At 43.5% G+C, this 12,665-nt stretch overlaps 1 protein-coding gene across 1 annotated transcript in view; it reads left to right on the top strand.

Moving 5' to 3' along the window:
* LOC115203534 (galanin receptor type 1-like) overlaps positions 1-12,665 on the top strand; it is a 34,864-nt gene that overhangs the window by 21,503 nt on the left and 696 nt on the right. The gene's annotated exons all lie outside the window — the stretch shown is intronic.

Here is a 12,665-nt window from a genome sequence, read left to right as displayed (position 1 = left end):
AGTGAAAGTTGGGTATGGTGTGGCTGTTATTAAGCGTCAGCTACTGCAGGCCTATGACATGAAGGCGGTGCGCCCTAATACTCCAGCCGACTCTGTTATTAAGCCTCAGCTACTGCAGGCCTATGACATGAAGGCGGTGCGCCCCAATACTCCAGCCGACTCTGTTATTAAGCCTCAGCTACTGCAGGCCTATGACATGAAGGCGGTGCGCCCCGATACTCCAGCCGACTCTGTTATTAAGCCTCAGCTACTGCAGGCCTATGACATGAAGGCGGTGCGCCCCGATACTCCAGCCGACTCTGTTATTAAGCCTCAGCTACTGCAGGCCTATGACATGAAGGCGGTGCGCCCCCTCTGTTATTAAGCGTCAGCTACTGCAGGCCTATGACATGAAGGCGGTGCGCCCCGATACTCCAGCCGACTCTGATAGTTGAACTTGAGGTGAGGAAGACTGTTTCAGGCCTACCAGAGTTACGGTGCTGTCACGTCCTGACCAGTAATAGGGGTTATTTGTTATTGTAGTTTGGTCAGGACGTGGCAGGGGGTGTTTGTTTTATGTGGTTCGGGCTATGTCTTTAGGTAGAGGGGTGTTTGGTTTATGTGGTCCGGGGTTTGTTAGTCTTTGTTCTAGGTTAATTTATTTCTATGTTCTGTCTAGTCGTTTGTATTTCTATGTTTAGTTAATTGGTGTTGGGGCCTTCAATTGGGGGCAGCTGTCTATCGTTGCCTCTGATTGAAGGTCCTATAAATAGGTATGTGTTTTGTCATGGGGATTTTGTGGGAGATTGTTGCTGTGTATGGCTTTGTGCCTTACCGGCCTGTTCTTTGTCGTCGTGTTTTTTGTATACGTGTTCGTTTTGGTTTTTCCTCCTTTGTCCGTTGGTCTAAACCCTACGACACCCGTGACAGGTGCATTCGGAAAGTATTCAGACCCCTTCACTTTTTACACATTTTGTTACTTTACAGCCTTATTCTAAAATTGGATTACATTTTTAAAAAATCCTCATCAATCTACTCACAAAACCCCATAATGACAATGCGAAAACAGGTTTTTAGAAAACTGAAATACCTTATTTTCACAAGTATTCAGACCCTTTGCTATGAGACTCGAAATTGAGCTGAGTTGCATCCTGTTTCCATTGATCATCCTTGAGATGTTTCTACAACTTGACTGGAGTCCACCTGTGGTAAATTCAATTGATTGGAAATGATTTGGAAAGGCACACACCTGTCTATATAAGGTCCCACAGTGGACAGTGTATGTCAGTGCAAAATACAAGCCATGAGGTCGAAGGAATTATCCGTAGAGCTCCGAGACAGGATTGTGTCGAGGCACAGATCTGGGAAAGGGTACCAAAACAAGGTCCCCAAGAACACAGTGGCCTCCATTATTCTTAAATGGAAGAAGTTTGGAATCACCAAGACTCTTCCTAGAGCTGGCCGCCCAGCCAAACTGAGCAATCAGGGGAGAAGGGCCTTGGTCAGGGAGGTGACCAAGAACCCGATGGTCACTCTGACTGAGCTCTTGAGTTCCTCTGTGGAGATGGGAGAACCTTCCAGAAGGACAACCATCTCTGCAGCACTTCGCCAATCAGGCCTTTATGGTAGAGTGGCCAGACGGAGTCCCTTTCTCAGTAAAAGGCACATGACAGCCCGCTTGGAGTTTGCGAAAAGGCACCTAAAGACACTCAGACCATGAGAAACAGGATTATCTGGTCTGATGAAACCAAGATTGAACTCTTTGGCCTGAATACCAAGCATCACGTCTAGAGGAAACCTGGCACCTCCCTACGGTGAAGCATGGTGGTGGCAGCATCATGCTGTGGGGATGTTTTTCAGCGGCAGGGACTGGGAGACGAGTCAGGATCGAGGTAAAGATGAACGGAGCAAAGTACAGAGAGATCCTTCATGAAAACCTGCTCCAGAACATTCAGGACCTCAGACTGGGGTGAAAGTTCACCATCCAACAGGACAACGACCCTAAGCACACAGCCAAGACAATGCAGGAGTGGCTTCAGGACAAGTCTCTGAATGTCCTTGAGTGGCCCAACCAGAGCCCGGACTTGAACCTGATTGAATATCTCTGGAGAGACTTTAAAATAGCTGTGCAGCGACGCTTCCCATCCAACCTGACAGAGCTTGAGAGGATCGGCAGAAAATAATTGGAGAAACTCCCCAAATACAGGTGTGCCAAGTTTGTAGCGTCATACCCAAGAAGACTCAATGCTGTAATCTCTGCCAAAGGTGCTTCAATAAGGTACTGAGTAAAGGGTCTGAATACTTATGAACATTTGATATTTAAGTTTTCTATTTTATTTTTATGAATTAGCAAAAATGCCTAAAAAACTGTTTTTCCTTTGTCATTATAGGGTAGTATGATGTCATTATGGGGTAGTGTTATGTCATTATGGGGTAGTGTGATGTCATTATGGGGTATGGTGATGTCATTATGGGGTATGGTGATGTCATTATGGGGTAGTGTGATGTCATTATGGGGTAGTGTGATGTCATTATGGGGTAGTGTGATGTCATTATGGGGTAGTGTGATGTCATTATAGGGTAGTGTGATGTCATTATGGGGTATGGGGATGTCATTATGGGGTATGGTGATGTCATTATGGGGTAGTGTGATGTCATTATGGGGTATGGTGATGTCATTATGGGGTATTGTGATGTCATTATGGGGTAGTGTGATGCCATTATGGGGTAGTGTGATGTCATTATGGGGTATGGTGATGTCATTATGGGGTAGTGTGATGTCATTATGGGGTAGTGTGATGTCATTATAGGGTAGTGTGATGTCATTATGGGGTATGGTGATGTCATTATGGGGTAGTGTGATGTCATTATAGGGTAGTGTGATGTCATTATAGGGTAGTGTGATGTCATTATAGGGTAGTGTGATGTCATTATAGGGTAGTGTGATGTCATTATAGGGTAGTGTGATGTCATTATGGGGTAGTGTGATGTCATTATGGGGTAGTGTGATGTCATTATAGGGTAGTGTGATGTCATTATGGGGTAGTGTGATGTCATTATGGGGTAGTGTGATGTCATTATGGGGTAGTGTGATGTCATTATGGGGTAGTGTGATGTCATTATGGTGTGTAAATTGATGAGGGGAAAAAAACAAGTGAATCCATGTTAGAATAAGGATGTAACGTAACAACATGTGGAAAAAGGGAAGAGGTCTGAATACTTTCCAAATGCCAAGAATGTGAAAAGCTGTCATCAAGGCAAACAGTGGCTATTTGTTTAACACTTTTCTGGTTACTACATGATTCCATATGTGTTATTTCATAGTTTGATGTCTTCACTATTATTCTACAATGTAGAAAATAGTATAAAAATAAAGAAAATCCTGGAATGAGTTGGTGTTATAAAACTTTTGACCGGCGTATGATATAATTGGAGCCAATTTCCTCCTACAACAGGACAATGATCCAAAGCACAGCTCCAAACTATGCAAGAACTATTTAGGGAAGAAGCAGTCAGCTGGTATTCTGTCTATAATGGAGTGGCCAGCACAGTTACCATATCTCAACCCTATTGAGCTGTTGTGGGAGCAGCCTGATTCAAGCCAATCACACTTGTGGGAGGTGCTTCAGGAAGCATTGGGGTGAAATCTCTTCAGATTACCTCAACAAATTGACAACTAGAATGCCGAAGATCTGCCTAAGGCTGTAATTGCTGCAAATGGAGGATTCTTTGACGAAAGCAAAGTTTGAAAAACACAATTATTATTTCAATTAAAAATCATTATTTATAACCGTGTCAACATCTTGACTATATTTCCTATTCGTTTTGCAACTCATTTCATATCATGTATGTTTTCATGGAAAACAAGGACATTTCTAAGTGACCCAAAACTTTTGAACGGTAGTGTATATGATTTAGTTATATTAATTTGGCCAACATCCCTTGTGTAGGGTTGGCAGGTAACCTAGTGGTTAGAGCGTAGGACTAGTAACCGGAAAGGTTGTAAGATTGAATCCCCGAGCTGACAAGGTAAAAATCTGTCGTTCTGCTCCCTGAACAAGGGATGTGTTTTCTGTTAGTCCAGATTGTCAAGCCAAGCCTTCTATACTGTGTAAACCTATAAGGTAGAGAGGGATGCGTTTTCTGTTTGTCCAGATTGACATAATGGATTTATTTTCGTCTTGAAAACTCAAACCAGGATATTGAAGTGCCAGAAGTCGGTATGTTTTGTTTATTGGTTGTGTGGTGCACTGGCACAGAAACCTGTTAGTTGGAAAATGTGTTGCATATTGTAACGGTCATTGTACATCATAGACATCTTAACTTTATTTGAACACTGAACAAAACAAGAAAACGATCGAACGAACAGTGTTGTAGGCTAACACACAGCAGTACAACAACAATTGGTGAAAGTGACAGGTGAAACAAGGCTACCTAAGTATGACTCTCAATCAGCAACAACGATGTACAGCTATTCCTGATTGAGAGCCACACCAGGCCAACACAAAGAAATACACAACCTAGAAAACCATAGAAATACAAAACAAGAACATTACCCAAAAACCCCGGAACACATAAATCAAACACCCCTCTTACATAAATACATATCCCATAAACCCCAAACCACATAAAACAAATACCCCCCTGCCACGTCCTGACCAAACTACAATAACCAATAACCCCTTATACTGGTCAGGACGTGACACATATTTTATATAATTATAAATATGGCTTTAAAATGTTGAAAATCTGATTTCCTCATAGCTGATGATTGTCTGCAGCCAGCTCTGATCGTAGTGTAATGAAACAGGCAGGTAGAGGTCCTCTGTGGTCATCAATGAACCCTCAACCTTCTGGTCGACTCTGATTGTAGTGTAATGAAACAGGCAGGTAGAGCTCCTCTGTGGTCGTCAGTGAACCCTCGACCTTCTAGTCGACTCTGATTGTAGTGTAATGAAACAGGCAGGTAGAGGTCCTCTGTGGTCATCAGTGAACCCTCGACCTTCTGGTCGACTCTGATTGTAGTGTAATGAAACAGGCAGGTAGAGCTCCTCTGTGGTCGTCAGTGAACCCTCAACCTTCTAGCCTGTAACCCTGTGTGGCATCTATTGTGCCACAAAAGCAAAGTCGATATCTACCTTTATAAACATAGGGTCGCTACAGTTATTGTTATTTGTGGTCGTAATCATTTTTTAATTTTTTAATTTATTTATTTCACCTTTATTTAACCAGGTAGGCAAGTTGAGAACAAGTTCTCATTTACAATTGCGACCTGGCCAAGATAAAGCAAAGCAGTTCGACAACATACAACAACACAGAGTTACACATGGAGTAAAACAAACATACAGTCAATGATGCAGTAGAAAAATAAGTCTATATACAATGTGAGCAAATGAGGTGAGATAAGGGAGGTAAAGGCAAAAAAGGCCATTGTGGCAGAGTAAATACAGTATAGCAACTAAAACACTGGAATGGTAGAATTGTTATTTGAAGAAAGTTCAAAGTTAAAATATAAATAATATGGTGCAAAGGAGCAAAATAAATAAAATACATAAATACAGTAGGGGAAGAGGTAGTAGTTTGGGCTAAATTATAGATGGGCTATGTACAGGTGCAGTGATCTGTGAGCTGCTCTGACAGCTGGTGCTTAAAGCTAGTGAGGGAGATAAGTGTTTCGAGTTATCATTATTTTGAGTTCATTCTATGACAGGGTGTTCAATTGGTTTTACAGTAGAAGGGGGGGGGGGGGTCATGTGGAAATATATTTTACTTTGAGGAGGGGGGGTACATTTATTTGTATGACACCTTGAGTTGGACCAGCCCCAGTAAATCTGTCCCTTACAAATATTATTTCAATCATATTGCTTTCAGACAGACAGACAGACAGACAGACAGAGACAGACAGAGACAGAGACAGAGACAGAGACAGAGACAGACAGACAGACAGACAGACAGACAGACAGACAGACAGACAGACAGACAGACAGACAGACAGACAGACAGACAGACAGACAGACAGACAGACAGACAGACAGACAGACAGACAGACAGACATTGCCTACAGGTCCGATATAGTAACAGATCTGATATCTGACAAAGTAAACAAGTAAACATTATATATTAAACATTGTAAACTTTGTCATGTTGTATAGAGATTCAGTTTTGCATTAAAGTGCATCAATATGACAGTATCACATCAACTCAATCAGTTCTATGATTTGATCTTCAGAGTGAAAGATTTAGAGAAACTGTTTGAAGTGCTGTGGTCTGTAGTCAGTGCTGTTTGAAGTGCCCTGGTCTGTAGTCAGTGCTGTTTGAAGTGTTGTGGTCTGTAGTCAGTGCTGTTTGAAGTGTTGTGGTCTGTAGTCAGTGCTGTTTGAAGTGTTGTGGTCTGTAGTCAGTGCTGTTTGAAGTGTTGTGGTCTGTAGTCAGTGTTGTTTGAAGTGTTGTGGTCTGTAGTCAGTGTGGTTTGAAGTGTTGTGGTCTGTAGTCAGTGCTGTTTGAAGTGTTGTGGTCTGTAGTCAGTGCTGTTTGAAGTGTTGTGGTGTGTAGTCAGTGCTGTTTGAAGTGTTGTGGTCTGTAGTCAGTGCTGTTTGAAGTGTTGTGGTCTGTAGTCAGTGCTGTTTGAAGTGTTGTGGTGTGTAGTCAGTGCTGTTTGAAGTGTTGTGGTGTGTAGTCAGCGCTGTTTGAAGTGTCGTGGTCTGTAGTCAGTGCTGTTTGAAGTGTTGTGGTCTGTAGTCAGTGCTGTTTGAAGTGTTGTGGTGTGTTGTCAGTGCTGTTTGAAGTGTTGTGGTCTGTAGTCAGTGCTGTTTGAAGTGTTGTGGTCTGTAGTCAGTGCTGTTTGAAGTGTTGTGGTGTGTAGTCAGTGCTGTTTGAAGTGTCGTGGTCTGTAGTCAGTGCTGTTTGAAGTGTTGTGGTCTGTAGTCAGTGCTGTTTGAAGTGTTGTGGTCTGTAGTCAGTGCTGTTTGAAGTGCTGTGGTCTGTAGTCAGTGTTGTTTGAAGTGCTGTGGTCTGTAGTCAGTGCTGTTTGAAGTGCCCTGGTCTGTAGTCAGTGCTGTTTGAAGTGCCCTGGTCTGTAGTCAGTGCTGTTTGAAGTGCCCTGGTCTGTAGTCAGTGCTGTTTGAAGTGCCCTGGTCTGTAGTCAGTGCTGTTTGAAGTGCCCTGGTCTGTAGTCAGTGCTTTTTGAAGTGTTGTGGTCTGTAGTCAGTGCTGTTTGAAGTGTTGTGGTGTGTAGTCAGTGCTGTTTGAAGTGTTGTGGTCTGTAGTCAGTGCTGTTTGAAGTGTTGTGGTCTGTAGTCAGTGCTGTTTGAAGTGTTGTGGTGTGTAGTCAGTGCTGTTTGAAGTGTTGTGGTCTGTAGTCAGTGTTGTTTGAAGTGTCGTGGTCTGTAGTCAGTGGTGTTTGAAGTGTTGTGGTCTGTAGTCAGTGCTGTTTGAAGTGTCGTGGTCTGTAGTCAGTGCTGTTTGAAGTGTTGTGGTCTGTAGTCAGTGTTGTTTGAAGTGTCGTGGTCTGTAGTCAGTGCTGTTTGAAGTGTTGTGGTCTGTAGTCAGTGCTGTTTGAAGTGCCGTGGTCTGTAGTCAGTGCTGTTTGAAGTGTTGTGGTCTGTAGTCAGTGCTGTTTGAAGTGTTGTGGTCTGTAGTCAGTGCTGTTTGAAGTGTCGTGGTCTGTAGTCAGTGCTGTTTGAAGTGTCGTGGTCTGTAGTCAGTGCTATTTGAAGTGTTGTGGTCTGTAGTCAGTGTGGTTTGAAGTGTCGTGGCCTGTAGTCAGTGCTGTTTGAAGTGTTGTGGTCTGTAGTCAGTGCTGTTTGAAGTGTTGTGGTCTGTAGTCAGTGCTGTTTGAAGTGTTGTGGTCTGTAGTCAGTGTTGTTTGAAGTGTCGTGGTCTGTAGTCAGTGCTGTTTGAAGTGGTGTGGTCTGTAGTTAGTGTTGTTTGAAATGCTGTGGTGTGTAGTCAGTGCTGTTTGAAGTGCTGTGGTCTGTAGTCAGTGTTGTTTGAAGTGCAGTGGTCTGTAGTCAGTGTTGTTTGAAGTGCTGTGGTCTGTAATCAGTGTTGTTTGAAGTCCGTAGTCAGGGCTTGTTTTGATGGACCTGTAGCTGCTCCTTGATTTGTTACAAGGCTGAGTAGCTGAATGACCTTTCGCTGAATCGCCCACCAACCCACATCAAGAGCCTTTAACAGACAGCCAGGAGAAACACAAAGGCTCAGGCATACACTTGACTGTTCACACACACACACACACACACACACACACACACACACACACACACACACACACACACACACACACACACACACACACACACACACACACACACACACACACACACACACACACACACACAGATTGTTCTCTGCCAGGGAGTCTTTCAGGCAGGAATTTGATGCCAGAACTCCATTGAGGTCTTCCCCATAGAGAGAGAGAGAGAGAGAGAGAGAGAGAGAGAGAGAGAGAGAGAGAGGGAAAGACAGAGAGAGAGAGAGAGAGAGAGAGAGAGAGAGAGAATGCTTCTCCTGTCTTTGTGTGGCATCATCAAAAGATTGTGTTTTCAAAAGCATCACCCCTGAAATAGAATCTCATAAACGTTATCATCAAAATATGATTGACTGTTTGGGATCATCGTTCAGTTTTCTTCCTGAATCGTTAAGTCCCTGTCAAGTGGGTCTTTGTGTAACACTGTAGACTGATCACGTTAATCAATGCTTTCAATGAATCAGTCTGCCATCTGATAGGACTCCAATTCAGACAGAAAATGACGTTTGGCGTCTCTAACAATGTGTAGAGGGTTGACGTGTGGGGTCTCTAATGACGTGTAGTGCGGTGTTGTAGTTCTTTGTGTCAGCGGTGTTGTAGTTCTTTGTTGTAGTTCTTTGTGTCAGTGGTGTTGTAGTGCTTTGTATCAGCAGTGTTGTAGTTCTTTGTGTCAGCAGTGTTGTAGTTCTTTGTGTCAGCGGTGTTGTAGTTCTTTGTATCAGCGGTGTTGTAGTTCTTTGTGTCAGCGGTGTTGTAGTTCTTTGTGTCAGCGGTGTTGTAGTTCTTTGTATCAGCGGTGTTGTAGTTCTTTGTATCAGCGGTGTTGTAGTTCTTTGTGTCAGCGGTGTTGTAGTTCTTTGTGTCAGCAGTGTTGTAGTGCTTTGTGTCAGCGGTGTTGTAGTTCTTTGTATCAGCGGTGTTGTAGTTCTTTGTATCAGCGGTGTTGTAGTTCTTTGTGTCAGCAGTGTTGTAGTGCTTTGTGTCAGCGGTGTTGTAGTTCTTTGTATCAGCGGTGTTGTAGTTCTTTGTATCAGCGGTGTTGTAGTTCTTTGTGTCAGCGGTGTTGTAGTTCTTTGTGTCAGCGGTGTTGTAGTTCTTTGTATCAGCAGTGTTGTAGTTCTTTGTGTCAGCGGTGTTGTAGTTCTTTGTGTCAGCGGTGTTGTAGTTCTTTGAACCCATCTGTAACCCCGTCGCTGCTCTAACGTGTGTCTATGGAGGGAGTGGATGGGCGCTGGACGAGTACGAGAGCAGAATTGAGAATTGTCGCTGGTACTACCAGTTACCCTGACTACAGTGAGTACTGTCGAGTCCAGATATTGTAGTGACCTTAACTTAACACCTAGCGACCTTATAAAGAGGTTCAGACCTCTTGGCATAACGGTTGAGGTGTTGGCTGGACAGTCGCTGGACCTGGGTTCGAGTCCCGGTCAAGGCTACCCCTGGAATACAATATGTAAAGTACCAGTTCCAATACACTCTTAGAAAAAAAGGTGCTATCTAGAACCCAAAAGGGTTCTTTCGCTATCCCCATAGGAGAACACTTTTGGTTCCAGGTAGAACCCTTTTTGGTTCTGTGTAGAACCCTTTTTGGTTCCAGGTAGAACCCTTTTTGGTTCTGTGTAGAACCCTTTTTGGTTCTATGTAGATCCCTTTTCGGTTCCAGGTAGAACCCTTTTAGGTTCTATGTAGAACCCTTTCCACAGAGGGTTCTACCTGGACACCAAAAGGGTTCTACCTGGAACCCAAAAGAAAAGGGTTGTTAAGGGTCGTCAGGGACTGTAAAGACATGTTGTTAAGGGTCATCAGGGACTGTAAAGACATGTTGTTAAGGGTCGTCAGGGACTGTAAAGACATGTTGTTAAGGGTCATCAGGGACTGTAAAGACATGTTGTTAAGGGTCGTCAGGGACTGTAAAGACATGTTGTTAAGGGTCATCAGGGACTGTAAAGACATGTTGTTAAGGGTCATCAGGGACTGTAAAGACATGTTGTTAAGGGTCGTCAGGGACTGTAAAGACATGTTGTTAAGGGTCGTCAGGGACTGTAAAGACATGTTGTTAAGGGTCATCAGGGACTGTAAAGACATGTTGTTAAGGGTCATCAGGGACTGTAAAGACATGTTGTTAAGGGTCGTCAGGGACTGTAAAGACATGTTGTTAAGGGTCATCAGGGACTGTAAAGACATGTTGTTAAGGGTCATCAGGGACTGTAAAGACATGTTGTTAAGGGTCGTCAGGGACTGTAAAGACATGTTGTTAAGGGTCATCAGGGACAGTAAAGACATGTTGTTAAGGGTCGTCAGGGACAGTAAAGACATGTTGTTAAGGGTCATCAGGGACTGTAAAGACATGTTGTTAAGGGTCATCAGGGACAGTAAAGACATGTTGTTAAGGGTCGTCAGGGACTGTAAAGACATGTTGTTAAGGGTCGTCAGGGACAGTAAAGACATGTTGTTAAGGGTCATCAGGGACTGTAAAGACATGTTGTTAAGGGTCGTCAGGGACTGTAAAGACATGTTGTTAAGGGTCGTCAGGGACTGTAAAGACATGTTGTTAAGGGTCATCAGGGACTGTAAAGACATGTTGTTAAGGGTCATCAGGGACAGTAAAGACATGTTGTTAAGGGTCGTCAGGGACTGTAAAGACATGTTGTTAAGGGTCATCAGGGACTGTAAAGACATGTTGTTAAGGGTCGTCAGGGACTGTAAAGACATGTTGTTAAGGGTCGTCAGGGACAGTAAAGACATGTTGTTAAGGGTCATCAGGGACTGTAAAGACATGTTGTTAAGGGTCATCAGGGACTGTAAAGACATGTTGTTAAGGGTCGTCAGGGACTGTAAAGACATGTTGTTAAGGGTCATCAGGGACAGTAAAGACATGTTGTTAAGGGTCGTCAGGGACAGTAAAGACATGTTGTTAAGGGTCATCAGGGACTGTAAAGACATGTTGTTAAGGGTCATCAGGGACAGTAAAGACATGTTGTTAAGGGTCGTCAGGGACTGTAAAGACATGTTGTTAAGGGTCGTCAGGGACAGTAAAGACATGTTGTTAAGGGTCATCAGGGACTGTAAAGACATGTTGTTAAGGGTCGTCAGGGACTGTAAAGACATGTTGTTAAGGGTCGTCAGGGACTGTAAAGACATGTTGTTAAGGGTCATCAGGGACTGTAAAGACATGTTGTTAAGGGTCATCAGGGACAGTAAAGACATGTTGTTAAGGGTCGTCAGGGACTGTAAAGACATGTTGTTAAGGGTCGTCAGGGACTGTAAAGACATGTTGTTAAGGGTCATCAGGGACTGTAAAGACATGTTGTTAAGGGTCGTCAGGGACTGTAAAGACATGTTGTTAAGGGTCATCAGGGACTGTAAAGACATGTTGTTAAGGGTCATCAGGGACTGTAAAGACATGTTGTTAAGGGTCATCAGGGACTGTAAAGACATGTTGTTAAGGGTCGTCAGGGACTGTAAAGACATGTTGTTAAGGGTCATCAGGGACTGTAAAGACATGTTGTTAAGGGTCATCAGGGACTGTAAAGACATGTTGTTAAGGGTCATCAGGGACTGTAAAGACATGTTGTTAAGGGTCGTCAGGGACTGTAAAGACATGTTGTTAAGGGTCATCAGGGACAGTAAAGACATGTTGTTAAGGGTCATCAGGGACTGTAAAGACATGTTGTTAAGGGTCATCAGGGACTGTAAAGACATGTTTTTAAGGGTCATCAGGGACTGTAAAGACATGTTGTTAAGGGTCATCAGGGATAGTAAAGACATTTTGTTAAGGGTCATCAGGGACTGTAAAAACATGTTGTTAAGGGTCGTCAGGGACTGTAAAGACATGTTGTTAAGGGTCATCAGGGACTGTAAAGACATGTTGTTAAGGGTCATCAGGGACTGTAAAGACATGTTGTTAAGGGTCATCAGGGACTGTAAAGACATGTTGTTAAGGGTCATCAGGGACTGTAAAGACATGTTGTTAAGGGTCATCAGGGACTGTAAAGACATGTTGTTAAGGGTCATCAGGGACTGTAAAGACATGTTGTTAAGGGTCATCAGGGACTGTAAAGACATGTTGTTAAGGGTCATCAGGGACTGTAAAGACATGTTGTTAAGGGTCATCAGGGACTGTAAAGACATGTTGTTAAGGGTCATCAGGGACAGTAAAGACATGTTGTTAAGGGTCATCAGGGACTGTAAAGACATGTTGTTAAGGGTCATCAGGGACTGTAAAGACATGTTGTTAAGGGTCATCAGGGACAGTAAAGACATGTTGTTAAGGGTCATCAGGGACTGTAAAGACATGTTGTTAAGGGTCGTCAGGGACTGTAAAGACATGTTGTTAAGGGTCATCAGGGACTGTAAAGACATGTTGTTAAGGGTCATCAGGGACTGTAAAGACATGTTGTTAAGGGTCGTCAGGGACTGTAAAGACATGTTGTTAAGG

This window comes from Salmo trutta, chromosome 12 (genome assembly GCF_901001165.1).
Source record: "Salmo trutta chromosome 12, fSalTru1.1, whole genome shotgun sequence".
Classification (NCBI taxonomy): Eukaryota; Metazoa; Chordata; class Actinopteri; order Salmoniformes; family Salmonidae; genus Salmo; species Salmo trutta.
Note: the sequence above shows the minus strand (reverse complement) of the source record. Positions and strands in the feature narration are given on the sequence as shown.